At 41.3% G+C, this 16,761-nt stretch overlaps 1 protein-coding gene and 1 long non-coding RNA gene across 14 annotated transcripts in view; one reads left to right on the top strand and one right to left on the bottom strand.

Annotated features, from left to right (window-relative positions):
- The window catches only part of Iqch (IQ motif containing H), a 195,928-nt gene that overhangs the window by 43,401 nt on the left and 135,766 nt on the right, over nucleotides 1–16,761 (bottom strand). The window lies entirely within an intron of this gene.
- The window catches only part of LOC102547003 (uncharacterized), a 44,309-nt gene that overhangs the window by 6,947 nt on the left and 20,601 nt on the right, over nucleotides 1–16,761 (top strand). The window contains exon 4 of one of the 2 annotated variants that reach the window (XR_015627776.1): nucleotides 12,301–12,434. This is a non-coding gene — a long non-coding RNA (uncharacterized LOC102547003). Of the gene's footprint in view, nucleotides 1–12,300; nucleotides 13,174–16,761 lie in introns of both variants that reach the window. The other variant, XR_015627775.1, reaches the window with a different exon arrangement.

The following is a 16,761-nucleotide window of genomic DNA, read 5'->3' on the forward strand; positions in this document are numbered from 1 at the left end:
TACTTTTTTGTTAACACAAGCCAAAGGCTGTGACTGCAACTTAATGGTGGAGTATTTGCCTAGCACACATGAGGCCCTTTTAGGTTCAATTACTAGTATTCCAAATCAAACCAAACACAGTGGGCCTAATGGCATGGATGCTGTGGTCTGTTATGACTACATGAGGCAGTGTGTGAGGCTGTTACTGTAGGGCCTGGCACACCCAAGTCTGTTTGTTCCCATGATCCTTCTTCCCATAGGACTTTGGAGACAGTTTGATAGAGTCAGGGCAGTGGGAGGCCTCAGTTGTTGGACTCTGACTTTTATATACTTTCCTGCATCTCAGAGACAGGGAGCAGAACAGGCCCCAGCATCTCTGTGAACATGAAGTTGTGATCTCTTTGCCATAGTAAATCCCCATCTTGGATTATTAAAAAGCCAGACAGCATGAGTGCTCCATGTGGTAGACGTACTTGACACTTAATTTTTCAGTAAGTGGGTACACTGCACTGATAGAATTTTCAATTAGTAAAATAATAATATGATTGTGATTTTTAGTAAGAGTTGTTTGCATTGCATTAAAACAAATCAGTAGACAGGCAGAGGAACAGCTGCCTCTTGGCCTGTTGCCACCTAGTGGCAATTTCTGGGATAGCCCAATGTCTTTTAGAAGTCTCTAAGAGATGGGGCAGTCCCTAACCAGACTACCAGATGAACAACTGAAACTTCTGGAGTCTACCCTGGTGTACTTCCCCATGATTCTATTATTTGCCCTTGGGTCATGACAAACGACATCGTCACGAGGGCATCTTTAAACAGCTAAAGCATCTATCCTTGGACATCCCCTGCCTTATTTTGGCAGTAAAGCACCCGAGTCCTGCTTCTCAGCAGTCAGGGCCAAGTAACCCAGTATGCCTAGGGCCTCCATGGTTTTCAAAAGCTTAGCTATTTAGATTAAAAGTATTTAGGTTTTAAAATACTTAAATACTGTAGCTGGGCAGTGCTGGTGCACACCTGTAGTCTGTACTTGAGAGGCAGGGGCAGGCCAATTTCTGTGAGTTTGGAGCCAGCTTGGTCTATGGAGTGAATTCCAGGACAGCCAGAGCTACACAGAGAAACACTGCCTTAGAAAAACCAAATCAAAACAAAAAAGTTAATGGCTTCCAAGTATGAAAATTTGGAATAAAGTAGCAATAAATATTTAAAGTGTCCACAAAGTAGAAAATGTAAGTCAAGTGTAACGACACTCTTTAAGAAGTGATGCTTGAATCAGAGTCCATTTGAGTGCATTTGGACACTATAGGATGAGGACAGGCGAAAACGTCTGTAACACCGGAAAGGCTCTGGGTGCCGTGGGTTCTGTGCTACCGTGGAAGCCCAAACGACCTATTCACCCACCTCCTTGCTCTCTGGACTATGGGAGGTGGACAGACTTGCTCAGCTCCTGTAATTCAGTGAGGAACTAACTGGGAGCAGAGCCCAAGTTCATAACCCTTGGTCTCACTCATCTGTGACGTCTAGTTACCCGTATCAATAAACCAGATTTCTCTGCGGTGCTAGAAGCCTCTCTATGACACTAGAAATTCTTTCAGGATATGCCAAAATCACACTAGAAATTGACTGATTCGGTTATATAAAACAGAAAAAAATGAAGTTTAAACCTGCAGCAGTGGCCACACTTGTTTTGCACTAAAAAAAAAATCACAATTTTAAGTACATTCTTGCATTTTGTTTCCTATTCCAAGCTTCTGTAATCACAATTTATGATCCTTCTTGTGTTATTAAAAACTGATGGCCTAATTGGTATTGTTTATAATCTTAGTGTACAGAATTATATGCTCATTTTTCTTTCTTTTTTCTGCTTCAGTATTTTCTTGCCTTCTTAGCGCTTTTTGGAAGACCATTTTCTTATTTGGAAATTGCTCACCAAACATTAGAAACATGAAAGTCTAATCTTCATAACTAGTCCTTTTAGGACTATTGATTGTTTGCCCCTGAATGTGAATTCATAAAGGAACCCCACATGACACATAGTGGTTTTTGGCTTTCAGGCTGTAAATATCAGGACTGATGGATGATTGGCTTTGCTGAGAAATAGCCCTTATGATGTGCTTTAAATGACTCTAAAGGTTTTCTTTGTGTAAACAGAAGAGCTCTTGTTGTGAAGCAGGGATGGTTTCTGTGTGCAATCCTTGTGTGCATGGTGGGCTTTTGTGCAAAGCAAGGTATTCTCCGGGTGAGGGGAGAGCACATACACAGGCCTCAGTCCTTACCGTGCATTCTAGCACAGTTTCTTTTCCTCCCTAGGCTACTCTGCAGCCCTAGTAAGCCACAATCTCCTATAAACAATAATTTTGGCTGCAGACTACATAAGTAAGAAATATACATTGTGAAAGTTATGGCTTTACAGTTGGTCTAGTCTAGCTGTTTTAGATCCTAGGAGCAAGGCTCTGAAAAGGAAGAGACATGGTTGAGAGCAGAGTTCAGACCACAGTTCAGAGTTCTTGGTGGTAAATCAAAGGCTAGTTTATGTTTGAGCCATTCCAAGAAAATGAGACCAAGAACAAAAGCCTGTTTTCCATTTCTGTATCCCAACCAGCACCTAGCATGATACTTGATAGAAGTAATGCCAATCAATGTCTTCATTGGATAATTAAACTAAATAACATGAGAAGACTTCTTAGTTAAATCCTCAAAAGCTAAAGTTACACTGGTTACACTGTGACCCATCGATTCCTCTAGTGGGCATATAACACAAAGAAAGGAAAGTATATTTCTACAAAAACTTGCATGCATGCTCAAAGCAAAGATCATTGTCTTTCTATCTCTGAGAAGCAGTAAAAAAACAAAAGTCCAGAGCAAACAACTGAGCTACCATCATGTCTACCCTAACTCTGCCTCTGGTAGTCAGTAGTTAAGAAAGATCAGGACCCAAAAAGCTGTGTGTCATCCAGGTCCTTTCAGTGAAAAGTAGAAGCAGTTGATATCCTTTAACCAGTGGAAACTGTGGTGTAGCCGTACAGTAGAATACTACTGAACCATAAAAAAGAATGATCAGTGCAGTCAATTCTTGCTACCACATGACTGAACTTTCAAATCACAGTGTGTCAAGGAAAAGTAACAAAAGACCACCCACTGTATGATCACACACGAGATTCAGAAGATAAAGAAAGCCACAGAGAGAGAAAGTAGTTGACAGTGGCTAGAGAAAGAGGGGTGGGGAATGATTGCTAATGGTTCTGTACTAATTGGGTGGGGACGAGTAAAATAAATGTAAAATTTGGTAATGATGGTGGTTATGCAAGTCTAAATACATGCAGAACTACTAAGTACCTGCTTGGTAAAGTGACCTTTATGGCATAAGGTATATCAACAAAGCCATTACATACACACCTACACAACCCAGCCTCCCAAAAGCCCAGTGTAATATAGACAGTTGCATAATTTGTGTGTCCCTTATTTGACTGTGGTTGGGTATAAATGATAACTGAATAAAGAGGTCTGTGACAAACTACCTCTCAAGTGGCCTTCTAGGTTTATCTTAGCTACTTTTCAAGTCAGAACCTAATAAAACTTTGCTATGTATGTCCAACACATTTCCATCACATACAGTAAAGTCAACTGGTGACCCGCAATATACGCAGGCCTTAATAAGCAGCCATAGGATGGAGGAACTAACAAACTCATTAGCATAATATCCTAGGCGTAGTATCAGATGGACTGAATGCCCTCTAAGGACACAGTGTCACTCTTCCAAAAGCCAGGAGACTTCTTCCTGCTTTGCACCACAGACTTTCATTTTGTGTCAGCTTCTGGGGGGGGGGGGCATCATCAGATCCACAAGGCAGGCAGGGCTGGTCAGACTGGTGCACACATGACCTAGGAAAGCTGTGTCCTAGACAGCTGCCACCTTCTCTTTCTGATCATTGCCCACACTGCATCTCCCATCCCAAGTTTCTATGTCCTCCACAGGGACCCTCCTCATCCTCATCACATTAGCTCAATAATTTACTAAATCCCAATTTCTTTGGTGGTGGTGGAGGCACGACTCCTAGGTGGCTTGTTTATCATAGTGCAGGTTGGTTATCTGGAGGGAAACCTGGATTCCACTCTGCCTTTGCTGCCTACGGAGTCTTGTGTTTGAAAGAGTGATCATTCAATCAAGACACTATGTCATCATTTTTATGACTGTGGTATTTAGGAAACTTCCTATTAGATCTCATGTAGGGCAGACTGCAGAAAGGAAATGTGGAAAAATAAAGAGAAAGGGAAATATGTACTAAGGGCTGTTAAGTGCAAGGTACTGTGGGTTTTTTTTTTTTTATCAGCCTCACAATAGCCTTGTGGAGTAGATAGTAAATATGTTTTTAGTATAAGTGGAAATGGAGACGCAAAGAGTCCAAGAAATGTTCTGTCAGCTCCCAGTTAAGCCAGGGTGGGGTTAAACTCCAGAGCCAGGTTTTCTCTGCCATACTTGATCCTAGTGATGACGGCTGGGTCAGAGAAGTCACGCCAGGGAGCTCCACTAGTTACTATATAGTTCTGAAGCCAGGAGGGCCCCCAATTTACTGTGGATCTTGGGGAGGTCACTTACCATTCTTCTACTTTACTTATCATTATCTGTAGAGTACCTTGAGAATGTATATTTCCAGAGATGTGTCAGGACAGAGAAATACTGTCCAAGCCTCCTATCTCAGATCAGTAGCTCCCGAAGCTCTTCCCAGAAGTGCATGGGTGAAGCTTTGGGGCCTTGGGAACATTCCAGTAGATTCAACTCTGACTAAAAATCATCAGAGTTCCATCTGAGAACAAACATGAGTCTTGCTTTCCCACCTTCCTTCCCTGGGCTCTGCCCTGTGTTAACCTTCTGGCTGCCAAGCTGCCCCAGAGACTACTTGCAACTGACTACCTCTCTGGAACCCATGACCCCTGAGTAGATTTCTAACAAATGAACAAACAGAATTAACTGGGGAAAGACATTTCCCCTCTTTCCTTTTCTCTATCCCATTTCTCTTCCCACTCCTCTCTACCCATTCATTCACTGCACGGTCTCTTACTGTGCTCTTTCCTTTCCAGAGGATACATACACCATATGGCTCTCAATTATCAAATCTGTAAGTGTCAAATCTAAGTTTTAGCCGTTTGTGCCCACTAAGTGTTTTACATAGAAAGCAATTGTGAAATTACTCTTTAATTTTTCCTTCCTTTTTTGTTCACACACTGATTCTTACCCCCAAAGCTGGGGTGACATTCTTTCCTATACTCTGGGTCTTCAACACAACTAGAAGTTTCACAGTGTTATTTACTTACTTGGAAAGTGTCTTTCTTTTGAGCTTTTGAAATGACTTCGTGGAGTTGGGGATTTAGCTCAGTGGTAGAGCGCTTGCCTAGCAAGCGCAAGGCCCTGGGTTCGGTCCCCAGCTCCGAAAAAAAGAAAAAAAAAAGAGAAATGACTTCGTGCTCTGCATGTCTGTTGCAGAGGGTAGGGAACCTCACTGCAGTGCTGTGGTGTGAGACATTCACCCACGTGCAGGAAAGGCTCTGTTGTCTGCCCTGGAAGCAGATACTAGCCTTAAGAGAACTTTTTTTCAGCTCTCTGCCTTCCTGTGCTTCCCCTTAGGGAGGGTGGATTTCACTGCTCTGTTTGGGCTTGTTTTTTGTAAAGGTTCCTAACACCACCTGATTTCAGTGGTTGGCTCAATATTTTTTATATACTTAGAAATTTGTGTAGAAACTTAGAGAGGTTAAAAAAAAAACAAACCTATGTTAAGTAGGTCCACTATGGCATGATGGGCAGATAAGCTTCACGGGAAGGGCGTCCTTTGATTTGTTCATAAGGATTTGGATCCAACAGTACAGTAAATATTATGTTTAAGAAAGTGAAATATATGTTGAAAGAAATATGCATATTGTTAAAACATTTCTATTTATGTAAAAGATTCATGTAATTTTATAAAGGATGGTAAGTGCTGTGTTGACTGTACTAGTAACAGATGTTCAACCACATGTTTATGCTGTTCTTTTACTGAAAAGTCATGCACTACCTGATACTTTATTTTTAAAACATACCAATGCTATCACATTTTAAGTTAGCTCAAATTACTTATTACTAAAGAAATATAAATAATTAAAAATAACAGAAAAACTACTTCCACTGATAAAGCTGGAAGGTTCTGTTAAAGGAGCCCCTTCAGAATTCCAGGCTTGTGTGCCACTTCTTGTTCTTTTTCTGCAAAGACAGATGGTGTCAGTAATTGCCTATATATTTAATTAAGTTAAAAAGCTACATAGGAAGGGCTTGGCAAAACAAAACAAAACAAAACAAGAAATTTTGTATTATGAGCAAAAAAAGCAAAGGAGCAGACACTGGTAATGTGAGACAGCACTTCCATCCCTGATAGATACTCAGGTACCCATATGTACTGGAGCTTGGGCTGCACTTTATCCACATAATTATGAGAATATCGATTAAGTACATGCTGGAAGGGTCAACAGTAGCACTTTAGATTTTGACCAACTGAAGGAGAATGATCCTACTTGTTCTGGCCCTACTGTTTGACCTAACATCTGAGTCACCACCATTTTGTCCAAATACTTGAGCAGTTATTCTAAACCCCCCTTACATTGCTTCCTGGTATTCCTCACCTACAGGCTGGCTAATCATTGTGAAATTATTATTGGTGGTGGTGATGGGGTGTGTGTGCAGCAGCTACTTATAGAAAGTGGTTTGGAAAACTGACTTAGCCATTCTTGTGGTGTCTGTTTTTAATGTTCCCATCCCGTGAATCCACCTTCTGGCTTAATGGCAATATGGTGCTCCCAGCTGTGGTATAGTATATGGGCTGCACACTTAAACTCTTAAAGCTTAAAAATGGCTACCACAACACTGATTTTATTCCATTCCTCTTAGTCATTAACATTTAACGATTACCTTATGTGCTGAGCACAAGGGTGGAATATATTAACAAAAATAGGAGATGTGTTTTTCTGGCTTTAAGCTGTTCAACTCAATTCAACAAGCATATTGAGGAAATGCGAGGGAATAGACATTTTCTCTGGTGTGTGTGGGGGGCGAGGGGATGGTGCTTACAGAAGAGTCATCATCAAGCCTGTGTAGCACCACAATGCTTGCTGGGAAAGACCTCAGACCTGTAGTCACATCAGCCATGGTAGGAACCTGAATTAGCCACTTCATAGCATTGTGACCCTGAATATGGCACTGTAGCCACAGTTCCTCATTTGTAAATTAGGGATAATATTTTACAGTGGTAATTAGAGCACTTACTCTGAGCATTGGTACTATACCCCAGCTCCACAAAACTAGAAGAATAAGCAGCAGTTGAATGGGGATAAATTAAGGTTCCATGTAGAGTTGAATTTTGAAGGAAGGGAATTTAAAACTTGCATATTGACAGACAAAAAAGGAAAGGCAAGTTGGGATAAAGGCAGACTGTGAGAGGTAGGACGAGAATACATTTGCTGAAAACGGCGTCACTAACTTGGTTTGGAGAGTCCTAGGGATGTGATAAATCCATAAGTAATACCATGTTAATTGCAGGAGGGAGTAAGTAAGATCTGAGGCAAATTATGTGTCACCACACATCATCATTCCGTCTGCATGCCACAAGAAGATTAAAGTGTGAGTGTTAAAGACAGTTTGTGGAGCCCATTTGCTTTATAGCAATGGACAACTTAAAAACAGGTAGGAGACTAAACAGATCACTTCTAAAGAAGACATAGAAGAGGCAGGAGACATATGAAAGGTGTTCGACTTATCAGTGAAATGCATATTGAACTGTGAGATCCTCACATCTGTTAGAATAGCTATTTCCATGGTGTGGTATGGTCTGTTCATTCCCGTCTCCATACAGAGGTTTGTGTGCTGGAATCTTGGTCCTCAATGTGATGAAATTTTAAAGGGTCGTGTTCTAGTGGGAGATAAGTAGTTCATGGATGATCGATCCTCATGAATGGATTAATACTGGTCTTGCGGTGTGTAAAGCATGAGTTTGCTACAGAGCAGGTGGCTCTAACACAGTCTGGGATTCCTTCTCAATCTCTTTAAAAAACCATCTAATATATGTGTGTGCGTGTGCGTGTGTGTGTGTGCATGTGTGTGTGAGTGTGTGTGAGTGTGTCTGTGCGTGTGTGAGTGTGTGTGTGTGTGTGTGTGTGTGTGTGTGTAAATGCACGTGAGCCACAGAATGCATGTGGAAATCAGCGCATAGTTTTATGGAGTTGGTTAGTTGGTTCTTTCCTTCAACCTTTATATGGGTTCCAGAGATCCAACTCAGGTTGTCAGACTTGTACAGCAAGCATTTTACCTCCTGAGCCTCTCTCTGGCTCTTTTGCTCCTGTCTTACCATGGATAGTTAAAGGGAAAAATTTTAACTAGTGTAGATTTCTACATGGAATTAAATTTTGAGCATGTTTTGAGGGAAGAGAAGGTGTATGTTAATAGGCAAAAGAAGAAAAAGGAAGGAAGGAAGGAAGGAAGGAAGGCAGGAAGGCAGGAAGGCAGGAAGGCAGGAAGGAAGGAAAGAAGGAAGGAAGGAAGGAAGGTAGGGAGGGAGGGAGGAAGAGAGAGGAGGCAAATTGAAATGAAGGTAAGTGTGGGAGGTAGGAAGAGAGTGTGTTGCATCTGGATGTACTTTCGGCATTGAGATACCATCTCAATGTCTACATCTGTATGTGTATACCCCACAATTTCTTTAACTATTCGCCAATTGAAAACCTGTCTCAAGATGCTATCTCACGGTGGCATGAGACCCTCACAGACTAAGTGCTAGTTCAGCTCCTAAGCACTGTTGACTAAGTAAATCTCTTTCTAATTATTCTGCCTCAGACTAGTATAGCACTCTTCAAAAACCAAAAAATGGGGCTGGGTGGCAGCAAACACCTTTAATCCCAGAACTCAGGAAACAAAAGCAGTGGAATTTCTGTAAGTTCAAAGCAACTGTGGTCTATATAACAAGTCCCAGGAGAGTCAGGGGCTCCAGAGAGATTAGTATATTATAACTATAATTACCATAGCCAGTATGGAAAACAGTAGTGTCTCCTAAGAAGGAAAAGGAATAGGGGGAGTGGGGATGGCTCAGTAGTTAAGCACTGGCCGCTCCGTCAGAGCCCTGGATTCAGTTGCCAGCACCCACATCGTGGCTTAGAACTGTCTGTAACTCCAGTTCCAGGGAACTTCTGCCTCTGTGGGTACCAGGCACATATGCGGTATGCATACATACATAAAATTAAAAAAAAACCTTGAGAAAATCCCCAAATCTTTAGAAATAAATAGAAAGAAGAGAGCTGTCATACGATCCAGCCATTCCACTATGGAGTGTGTACCCAAAGAAAATACAGTCATTATCTTGAAGAGATGCATATCTCTATGCTCAGGACAGCATCATTCATAATACTCAAGATCGTGAGACAATTTTTCAATTGGTTAATAGATAAAGAAATTGGGGTGTACAGACATACAGACGTAGACACAAAAAATGGAGCAGTAGCCATTGCAAAGGAAATTCTAACTCGTGCTAACATGAGTGGACCTGAAAGACGCTATGGCAAATGAAGCAGGTGAGGCCCAGCAAGGCAAGCACGCATGGTTTTACCTACAGATAGAATCTAAAAATGTCTATCAGAGGGCAGAAGGTAGGAGAAATACTTCAAACCTAATAAAACATTAAAAAGTACTGTGTGATACAGTGTGGCACTGTGACTGCAGCTGATAATCCTGTGTGCCTGAAGTCTGGTGTACAGGAGTAATTTCTCACAAGCAAAGCAGCCATATGAGGTACTGGGTGTGTTATCGAACTTGGGATAATCACTTTACAGTGTTCACATACATTAAAAGTCACAGTGTGTACCTTAAACACCTCTGATTTGTATCTGTTGGCTATACCTTAATAATGCTAGCGAGAGAGGACAGCATCAAAGGAACACTCGTCCCACAGAAAGTGAGGTGACGTGGGAGGAGAGCGTCAACCTTGATTCTGCCATGCTCAATGGCAAGGGGCACAGCCTTGTGTAGGGAACCAGCAGCTCTCCCTCAGCGCTAACAGGAAAGCTTCCCTGCCCTCAAGCTTGTTGTCCTCCTGAGTAATGCGCATCTTCTGAACAGTGTGCAGGCAGTGAGTGTGCCCAGGTTTTCTCTGCCCTGGAACTGTTTTTTTTTTTTTCCTGGACACAGAAGTGTCTTTGCTCTGACAGGAAACAAGGATGGGAGAGACATTGGGAGAAGCAACTGACATACACAGGCTGTCGAGGCTCGGGATGTGAAGTGTCTCCTCAAAATGGTCATGCTCTGAAAAGTGCGGGTGTTTGGGGGGTTTCTGGGGACTTTGGGTGGTGGAGTACAGCTAAAGAAATGCCTTGCTGGAGGCAAATCTTGAAAGCTCCATCTTCCCCAGGTCCCTATGTGTCTCTCACTTCTTCTTGTCCACCAGAAGGCAAAGAGGCTCAACTGCCATACACCTTCAGGTTCTGCCCAAGTGAACAGGGCTGAGAAACCCTGACTTGGACCCTTCAAAACTGGATTCAAGGCTTTCATCCCTCACACCGTTTCTCTCTTCGGGGTGCTCTTAACAGTGGGGCAATGGTACCTGAAACAGGCTCACTATGTATAGGTCCACGGGCTGCCCCGCAGAGATCTGAGGCTCAGGCTTGGATTTAAGTTTTCTAAACATTAGGGTTTATAAAGTAAGGAGGAGATTAAGAAGACATTTAAGAATAACCACATATGGTAATACAAGATGTATAGTAAAGCAGGCCACTTGTTCACTAATCAACATTGGTGTAATTTCACACTATAAACCTGTCACCATGTGCTGGTGTCTATTGCTCATCACTGTCATCGTCATCACTCGTGTGCTGCAGGTTTCTACCACTGACACAAAGGTACAAACCTTTGCAGGGGACAGGGCTTTGCTTTACTGTCTCAGGATCCTCTGGGATCTACTTCCCCTTCACTGGGTATTAAGTTGTGATTAACAGTGTGCCTATTATAGCATTTAGAAACACTGACTAATAGGCACTTCTGTTTATACCAAAGGCCTATTAAATTTTAATTTAGATATACACTATTAACCCTCTTATATATAAATAAAATACCTTCCCTAAAGAGGGAAAGTAAATCTCATTGAGCTCCCTTGGTGAATTCCTTATATATCTTGAAAACAAAGATAAGAAGCTTTTGCAAATGATATTACCAGAGGGGACTGAGGGAGAAGTATTCATTCATTCATTTAATAAATATTTATTCAGCATCTATTATCTGCCAGACAGGGTGCTAGGTGCTGGGCTTACAGAAATGAGCAAGAAGGAATTATGATGCTTCTGTAGACCTCGGGTTTGCCTCCTCTGAAATAAACGTATTCATTTTTGATGCGTATATATCACTTTGAGATGATAATGCTCAGTGAGTTTTTAAAAATAATGCTAATTTGATTCAGATTCCACTTACAGTTAGAAAACCTGCTGAGGGTCTCTGTGACAGTTTTACATGTGCTTATGACATTTGATTTAGTGACAACAGCACCTTGTATCTATCTGCTCAGCCTCTCAGAACATCCTGTGAGAAGCAGGGCAGGAATTTTCCACTTGTTAATGATAGGTCAAGGCCCAGTGAGTTATCTAACGTATCATACTAGCCAGAGTGGAGAGGCTAAAATAACATTATAACGAAATATCCTTAGGTGATTTTCCTGTTGCAGGGTAAGCCTCTATATTTAAAAACCCACAAAAACACTTTTCAGAATAAATGGTTTGATATGCCCATGAAAGGTCACTAATGCAACTTGCATTCAGAGGTGGGACTCAGGATATCATTATGACGCACATGGGTTAGACCACCAGTGGGTTAAGTTTCTGACTGTACTATTGGGAGGCGTTGGAACTGGGAAGAGCGGAGCTCGTTGGGGGAGGTAGGTTACTTGAGGGTAAGACTTGAAGGATGGAGTTTGTCCTCTGTTCCTTGTCCACAATACTTCAGTTTTGCTTCAGGCCCATAGCAATGGAGCCAGGTAGCCATAGACTAAAGACTCTGAAACTGTAATCTAATGTAAACGTCTCCCCCCACCTTACATTCTTTTTCTCATATGTCAGCAGCAAAAAGTCTGACCAAGGTCATATGGCATATAGTCTGATGCACCAGGAGCTCCATTTTTGTTTTTCCTCGCAATTTTTACCTTGTGACAAGTCGTCTTTTGTGACTGTCCTATTGATGAGGGGCTATTACTAAGCACTTGTAGCCACTTTTTGTCTCAACTCTTTTCTTAAAGATTGGATTTGGGTCCTATAATCCTTCCTCCCCATCTTCTGTAGGATTCCCTGAGCTCTGCCTCGATGTTTGGCTGTGGGTCTCCGCACCTGCTCCTATTAATTGCTGGATGAAGTCTCTCTGATGATGACCATGCTGGGCCAGAAGGGTCAAGGACACCACAGAATCAGCCAACCAGGTCACATGGGGACTTGTACAGACTGAAGTGACAGTCAGGGAGCCTGCATGGCGCTGACCTTGGTCCTTTGCATATGTTATGGTTGTATAGCTTGGTGCTCTTGTGGGACTCTAACAGTAGAGCATAGAGCAGGGGCTGTTTCTGTAATTCTTTTGCCTGCTCTTGGGACCCTTTTCCTCCTACTGGGTTGCCTCATCCAGCTTTGATATGAGGATACGTGCCCAGTCTTGTTATGCTATGTTTGGTTGGTATCCCTGGGAGATCTGCTCTTTTCTGAAGTGAAATGGAGGAGGCATAGATATGGGGGAAGAAAGAAGGTGGGAGGAGGGACTGGAATGACAGGAGGAAAGGAGGGGAAACTGTGGTCAGGATAAGAATGAATGAATAAATATTTTTAAAAATATTGCATTTGGGAATATAGTGTAGAATTTCTGCCTAGAATGAGAAGCTTTGGATTCAATTTCCAGCACAGCAAGAAATGAAACAAAAAGACTTAGTTTCATTTTCCTGTTTTCTTTTAAAATATATCTACTAGCATTCACAAATGAGGGGCTTTTGTTTTACAAAGTTCATAATTAATATGGATGAAGAGATGGCTCAGAGGATAAAGTGCTTGCTTTACATGTATGAGGACCAGAGTTCAATCCCCAGCACCCATGTGAAAAAGCCAGTGTGGTGGTCAGCGTCCATCATCCCAACCCTTGAGAAGAGGAACGGGAGGATCTCTCGCACTTATTGGGTAGGCAGTCAAGTTCCAGATCCCGTCTCAAAAAAAAAAAAAAAAAGTCACAGTCGTACATGCCTCTAAGTCAGCACCTGAGAGGGGGCAGGGGCTTGACAATCAGCTAGGTCTACACAGTGAGTTCCAGGCCATCTAGGATTCCCCTCTCAAAACAACAAAAGGGTAGAGAGTGATTATAGAAGACAGCTGATGTCAACCTCTGGCCTCCACACACAGGCACACACATGAATGAGCACTGTACACATACATGAATCCCCACATGTACACATAAATGAACCTGTACACATACACTTCACAGTTATCTACAAGCAAGAATTTTTAAATCTGGGATTTCAATAGACTGCATCTTTGACAGTTTATTTGTTTAATTGTTATACCTCATATTTATATGAGGTAAAACATACTTGTAAATCACAGATTATCATCTTTCTCCATGTGTGTTGTGCATGGTTTTTACTACTACCCTTTACAACCTCTTCCTACTTAGAACACATTCTTCCTTACACTCCTTCAATCTTAATTAGCCTTCAGCTTCCATCCCACCTACTCTGTAAAAACCTCTCTTGATTGCTCCAAACAGAAGGGACCTTGCTCTTATCTGAATGCACACAGCAAGTGTCATGGCAGTTAAACTGACATTACCTTTTTGATGTCTCTGTTATTGTTCTTTGAAGTTGTCAGTTAAGCCTTTTCTTGTGATTCATTTTTCCAGCTTGTCTCCCCAGCTACATTGTGTACTCCCTGAGGGCAGGCACTTCCCATCTCTATTATCTCTGTAGCTTTTCTAGCACCTGCTATGATGGCATGTGCATAATAGATGCTCAACAAACACTTGTTTCATTAGTGTTTTGCCTAAATGAGTAAACTCCAAAGAGCTGGATTTCCTAGATGTTCCAAAAGCCCTTCTACTAACAAATAATAATTAGTTAAACTAAGGGGACTGCCATTGTGATAGCTCTCATGGAAGAATGAGAATGCAAGTAACCTTAATGCATTTTCTAGATGATATAAAAAGTCACCCAGGTACTATGCGTGCCTATGAACCAGAAAGAGAACAGACCACCATGAACCTATAGCAAGTGAAATTGGATGACAGATATAAAGTGGCTGACAGCATACATGGCTTGTTTATCTCTGTTCCCTTGAGTGGGGGACATTCAGAGTAGGCCCTCAGAATGTTTGTTCAAAGAGTATGTCAATCTTTCCTCAATCCAAATCTTTTGGAGGTATTTGATGTTCTTCCTAGAACTGTCCACTCCACAACACTAAGCAGAACCTCTCCCCTCAGTCTCAGGTGAGAGGCAAGATCCTCAACCCAGCTACCACGAACCTGTCTCCTGGACTACCATGTACTCTGCTTGCAGTCTCCAAAGGCCTGGGATCTCCCCATTTCTAGTACCCTGAAGTCTCAGACCTATTATTACCCTGCTGGAAACTAACTGCATCATGTTCCACCAACTCATTTTCCAGGGACTGGCCCTCCTCCTATTTATTTATTTATTTATTTATTTATTTATTTATTTATTTATTTAGAAACATAAGCTCAGTCTTTATCCCAAGCTGAACGTCTGGCATTTATTATTTAAATCCTGCATTTCAAGAAACATTTTTCCATTCTCCTTCTTTAGACCCTCATTCTCATCTCCTGAGGTTGTAACAGACTTTTCACCTTCTTATCTAGAGTTAAGTTATACCTGTGGGCTTGTCCTTAGTGCACCCCTTTTATGTATACGCTTTCCCTTTGCCCTAGTCCCTTGGTCCTATCATGCCAGCATGGTAAACTACAGATCCCAGCTGGGCTGGCCAGCAAAAATTTGAATAGATGTAGGCACCGAAGTTTTCTGCTTCTCCTGTCTATTCTAAGATGTGTTTGTGTGTGTGTGTGTGTGTGTGTGTGTGTGTGTGTGTGTGCGTGTGTGTGTGTGTGATCATCTACACAAATGTGCTTTGCAGACTAGAAAACTCTACACAAATCTATGATTATCATTTTTCACTTATTTCTCTGGTTAGAAATTTAACACATCTTTGTTTACTCTAGAAAATGCAAATGGGGGACTAGGGTGTAGTTTAGCATATAAAAAGCCGTAGGTTCAACCCGTAGCATCAAACACAAATGAATAAATATAAACACATAAATTAATTAAACCAAAAAGGGGAATGCAGAAAGCATAGAAAACAAAATAGCAGCCATTTTCTTTGCTACTTTCCCAGTTCTGTTGTAACGAAGTGCCATGAGTTTGCAGGTGAAAGGTGGTACAAACGGACAGCTCAAAGTCAGTAGTGTAATGTCCCCTCCCTCTCTCACCACAGCTTGCCTGCCTCCTTAAAAGAAACCTGAGGGTAATTGTTCCCTAGATAATCAAAGATAATCTGCTATCTCATTACTGAAGTCATAACTTAGTGACACCTGCAAAGTTCTCCTGCCAGGTGAGGTGTCATAAGGGACAATATTCTGCTTCCCTCTTTCATACACAAACAACTTGATGTTTTACTATGTATCTTTAGGATCCTCTTGCTTTGTGTATATGTATATATATTTCTTTTTTAAAAATTATAACATTGTATATGTTGTTTCTGATTTGCTTTCAACCTTCTATACTATAGAGCAGTTACTTTCACATTTAGTCCTCCACACTCTCAACTTAGCCACTTTGCCTAACACACTTACTTTTAAATATTCTTCAAAAACATGAGTTCTAATATCATCACAGTATTTGCTTCCATTTATGTATAATACTTTCTTTAAAACTCTTCTATTATTAAAATTTAGGATATTTTAAATACTGCCATTTTGTGACTAGTATGTCTACATAAATATTTTTATTTTTTCATAATTTTTTTAAAAGTGTATTCTAGCTGGAAAGATGGCTCAGTGGTTAAGAGCACTGACTGCTCTTCCAGAGACCAATTCCCAGCAACCACATGGTGGCTCATGACCATCTGTAGTGAGATCTGATGCCCTCTTAGGTGTGTCTGAAGATAGCACATACATAAAATAAATAAATAAATCTTTTAAAAAGTGTATTCTATTAAATTTTGAATTTGCTGTTATAGAAAACTATTATGAAACTATCATTGGAATAAATAATTTTCAGAACTGAAATTTTCCTTGGAAGATAATAAGAAAGCTAACCTGCTCGTTTTACAACCCAGAAAATGGAAGGATACGGAAAAATGATAAATCCAGATTAATACAACTGAAAATAGTTCTGTTTGACTATTTGAGTTAAAGTGTGATGACAGACAGCACAGATAGCACTGGTGGGCTGTAGTGTCTGAGTCCTCGGGGCATGGAGGGGCACACTTGAGTGAAGGAACGGAGTGCAGACAGTAAAACACACTGAGGCCGGAGAGACTCGGGTGTCCTGCTGCTGGGGGAAGTATTTATCCTTAATTTTTTTTTCTTTTTTTTGGAGCTGAGGACCGAACCCAGGACCTTGCGCTTGCTAGGCAAGCACTCTACCACTGAGCTAAATCCCCAACCCCTATCCTTAATTTTAAGCATGGAAAATTGAAGTCTAGAAAGAATTTTGAAGCATTAGTATATTGTTGAAGATAATTGAAGGAATTCATTGTTTTAGATAG

The sequence above is a fragment of the Rattus norvegicus genome, chromosome 8 (genome assembly GCF_021556685.1).
Source record: "Rattus norvegicus strain SHRSP/BbbUtx chromosome 8, alternate assembly SHRSP_T2T, whole genome shotgun sequence".
Lineage (NCBI taxonomy): Eukaryota > Metazoa > Chordata > Mammalia > Rodentia > Muridae > Rattus > Rattus norvegicus.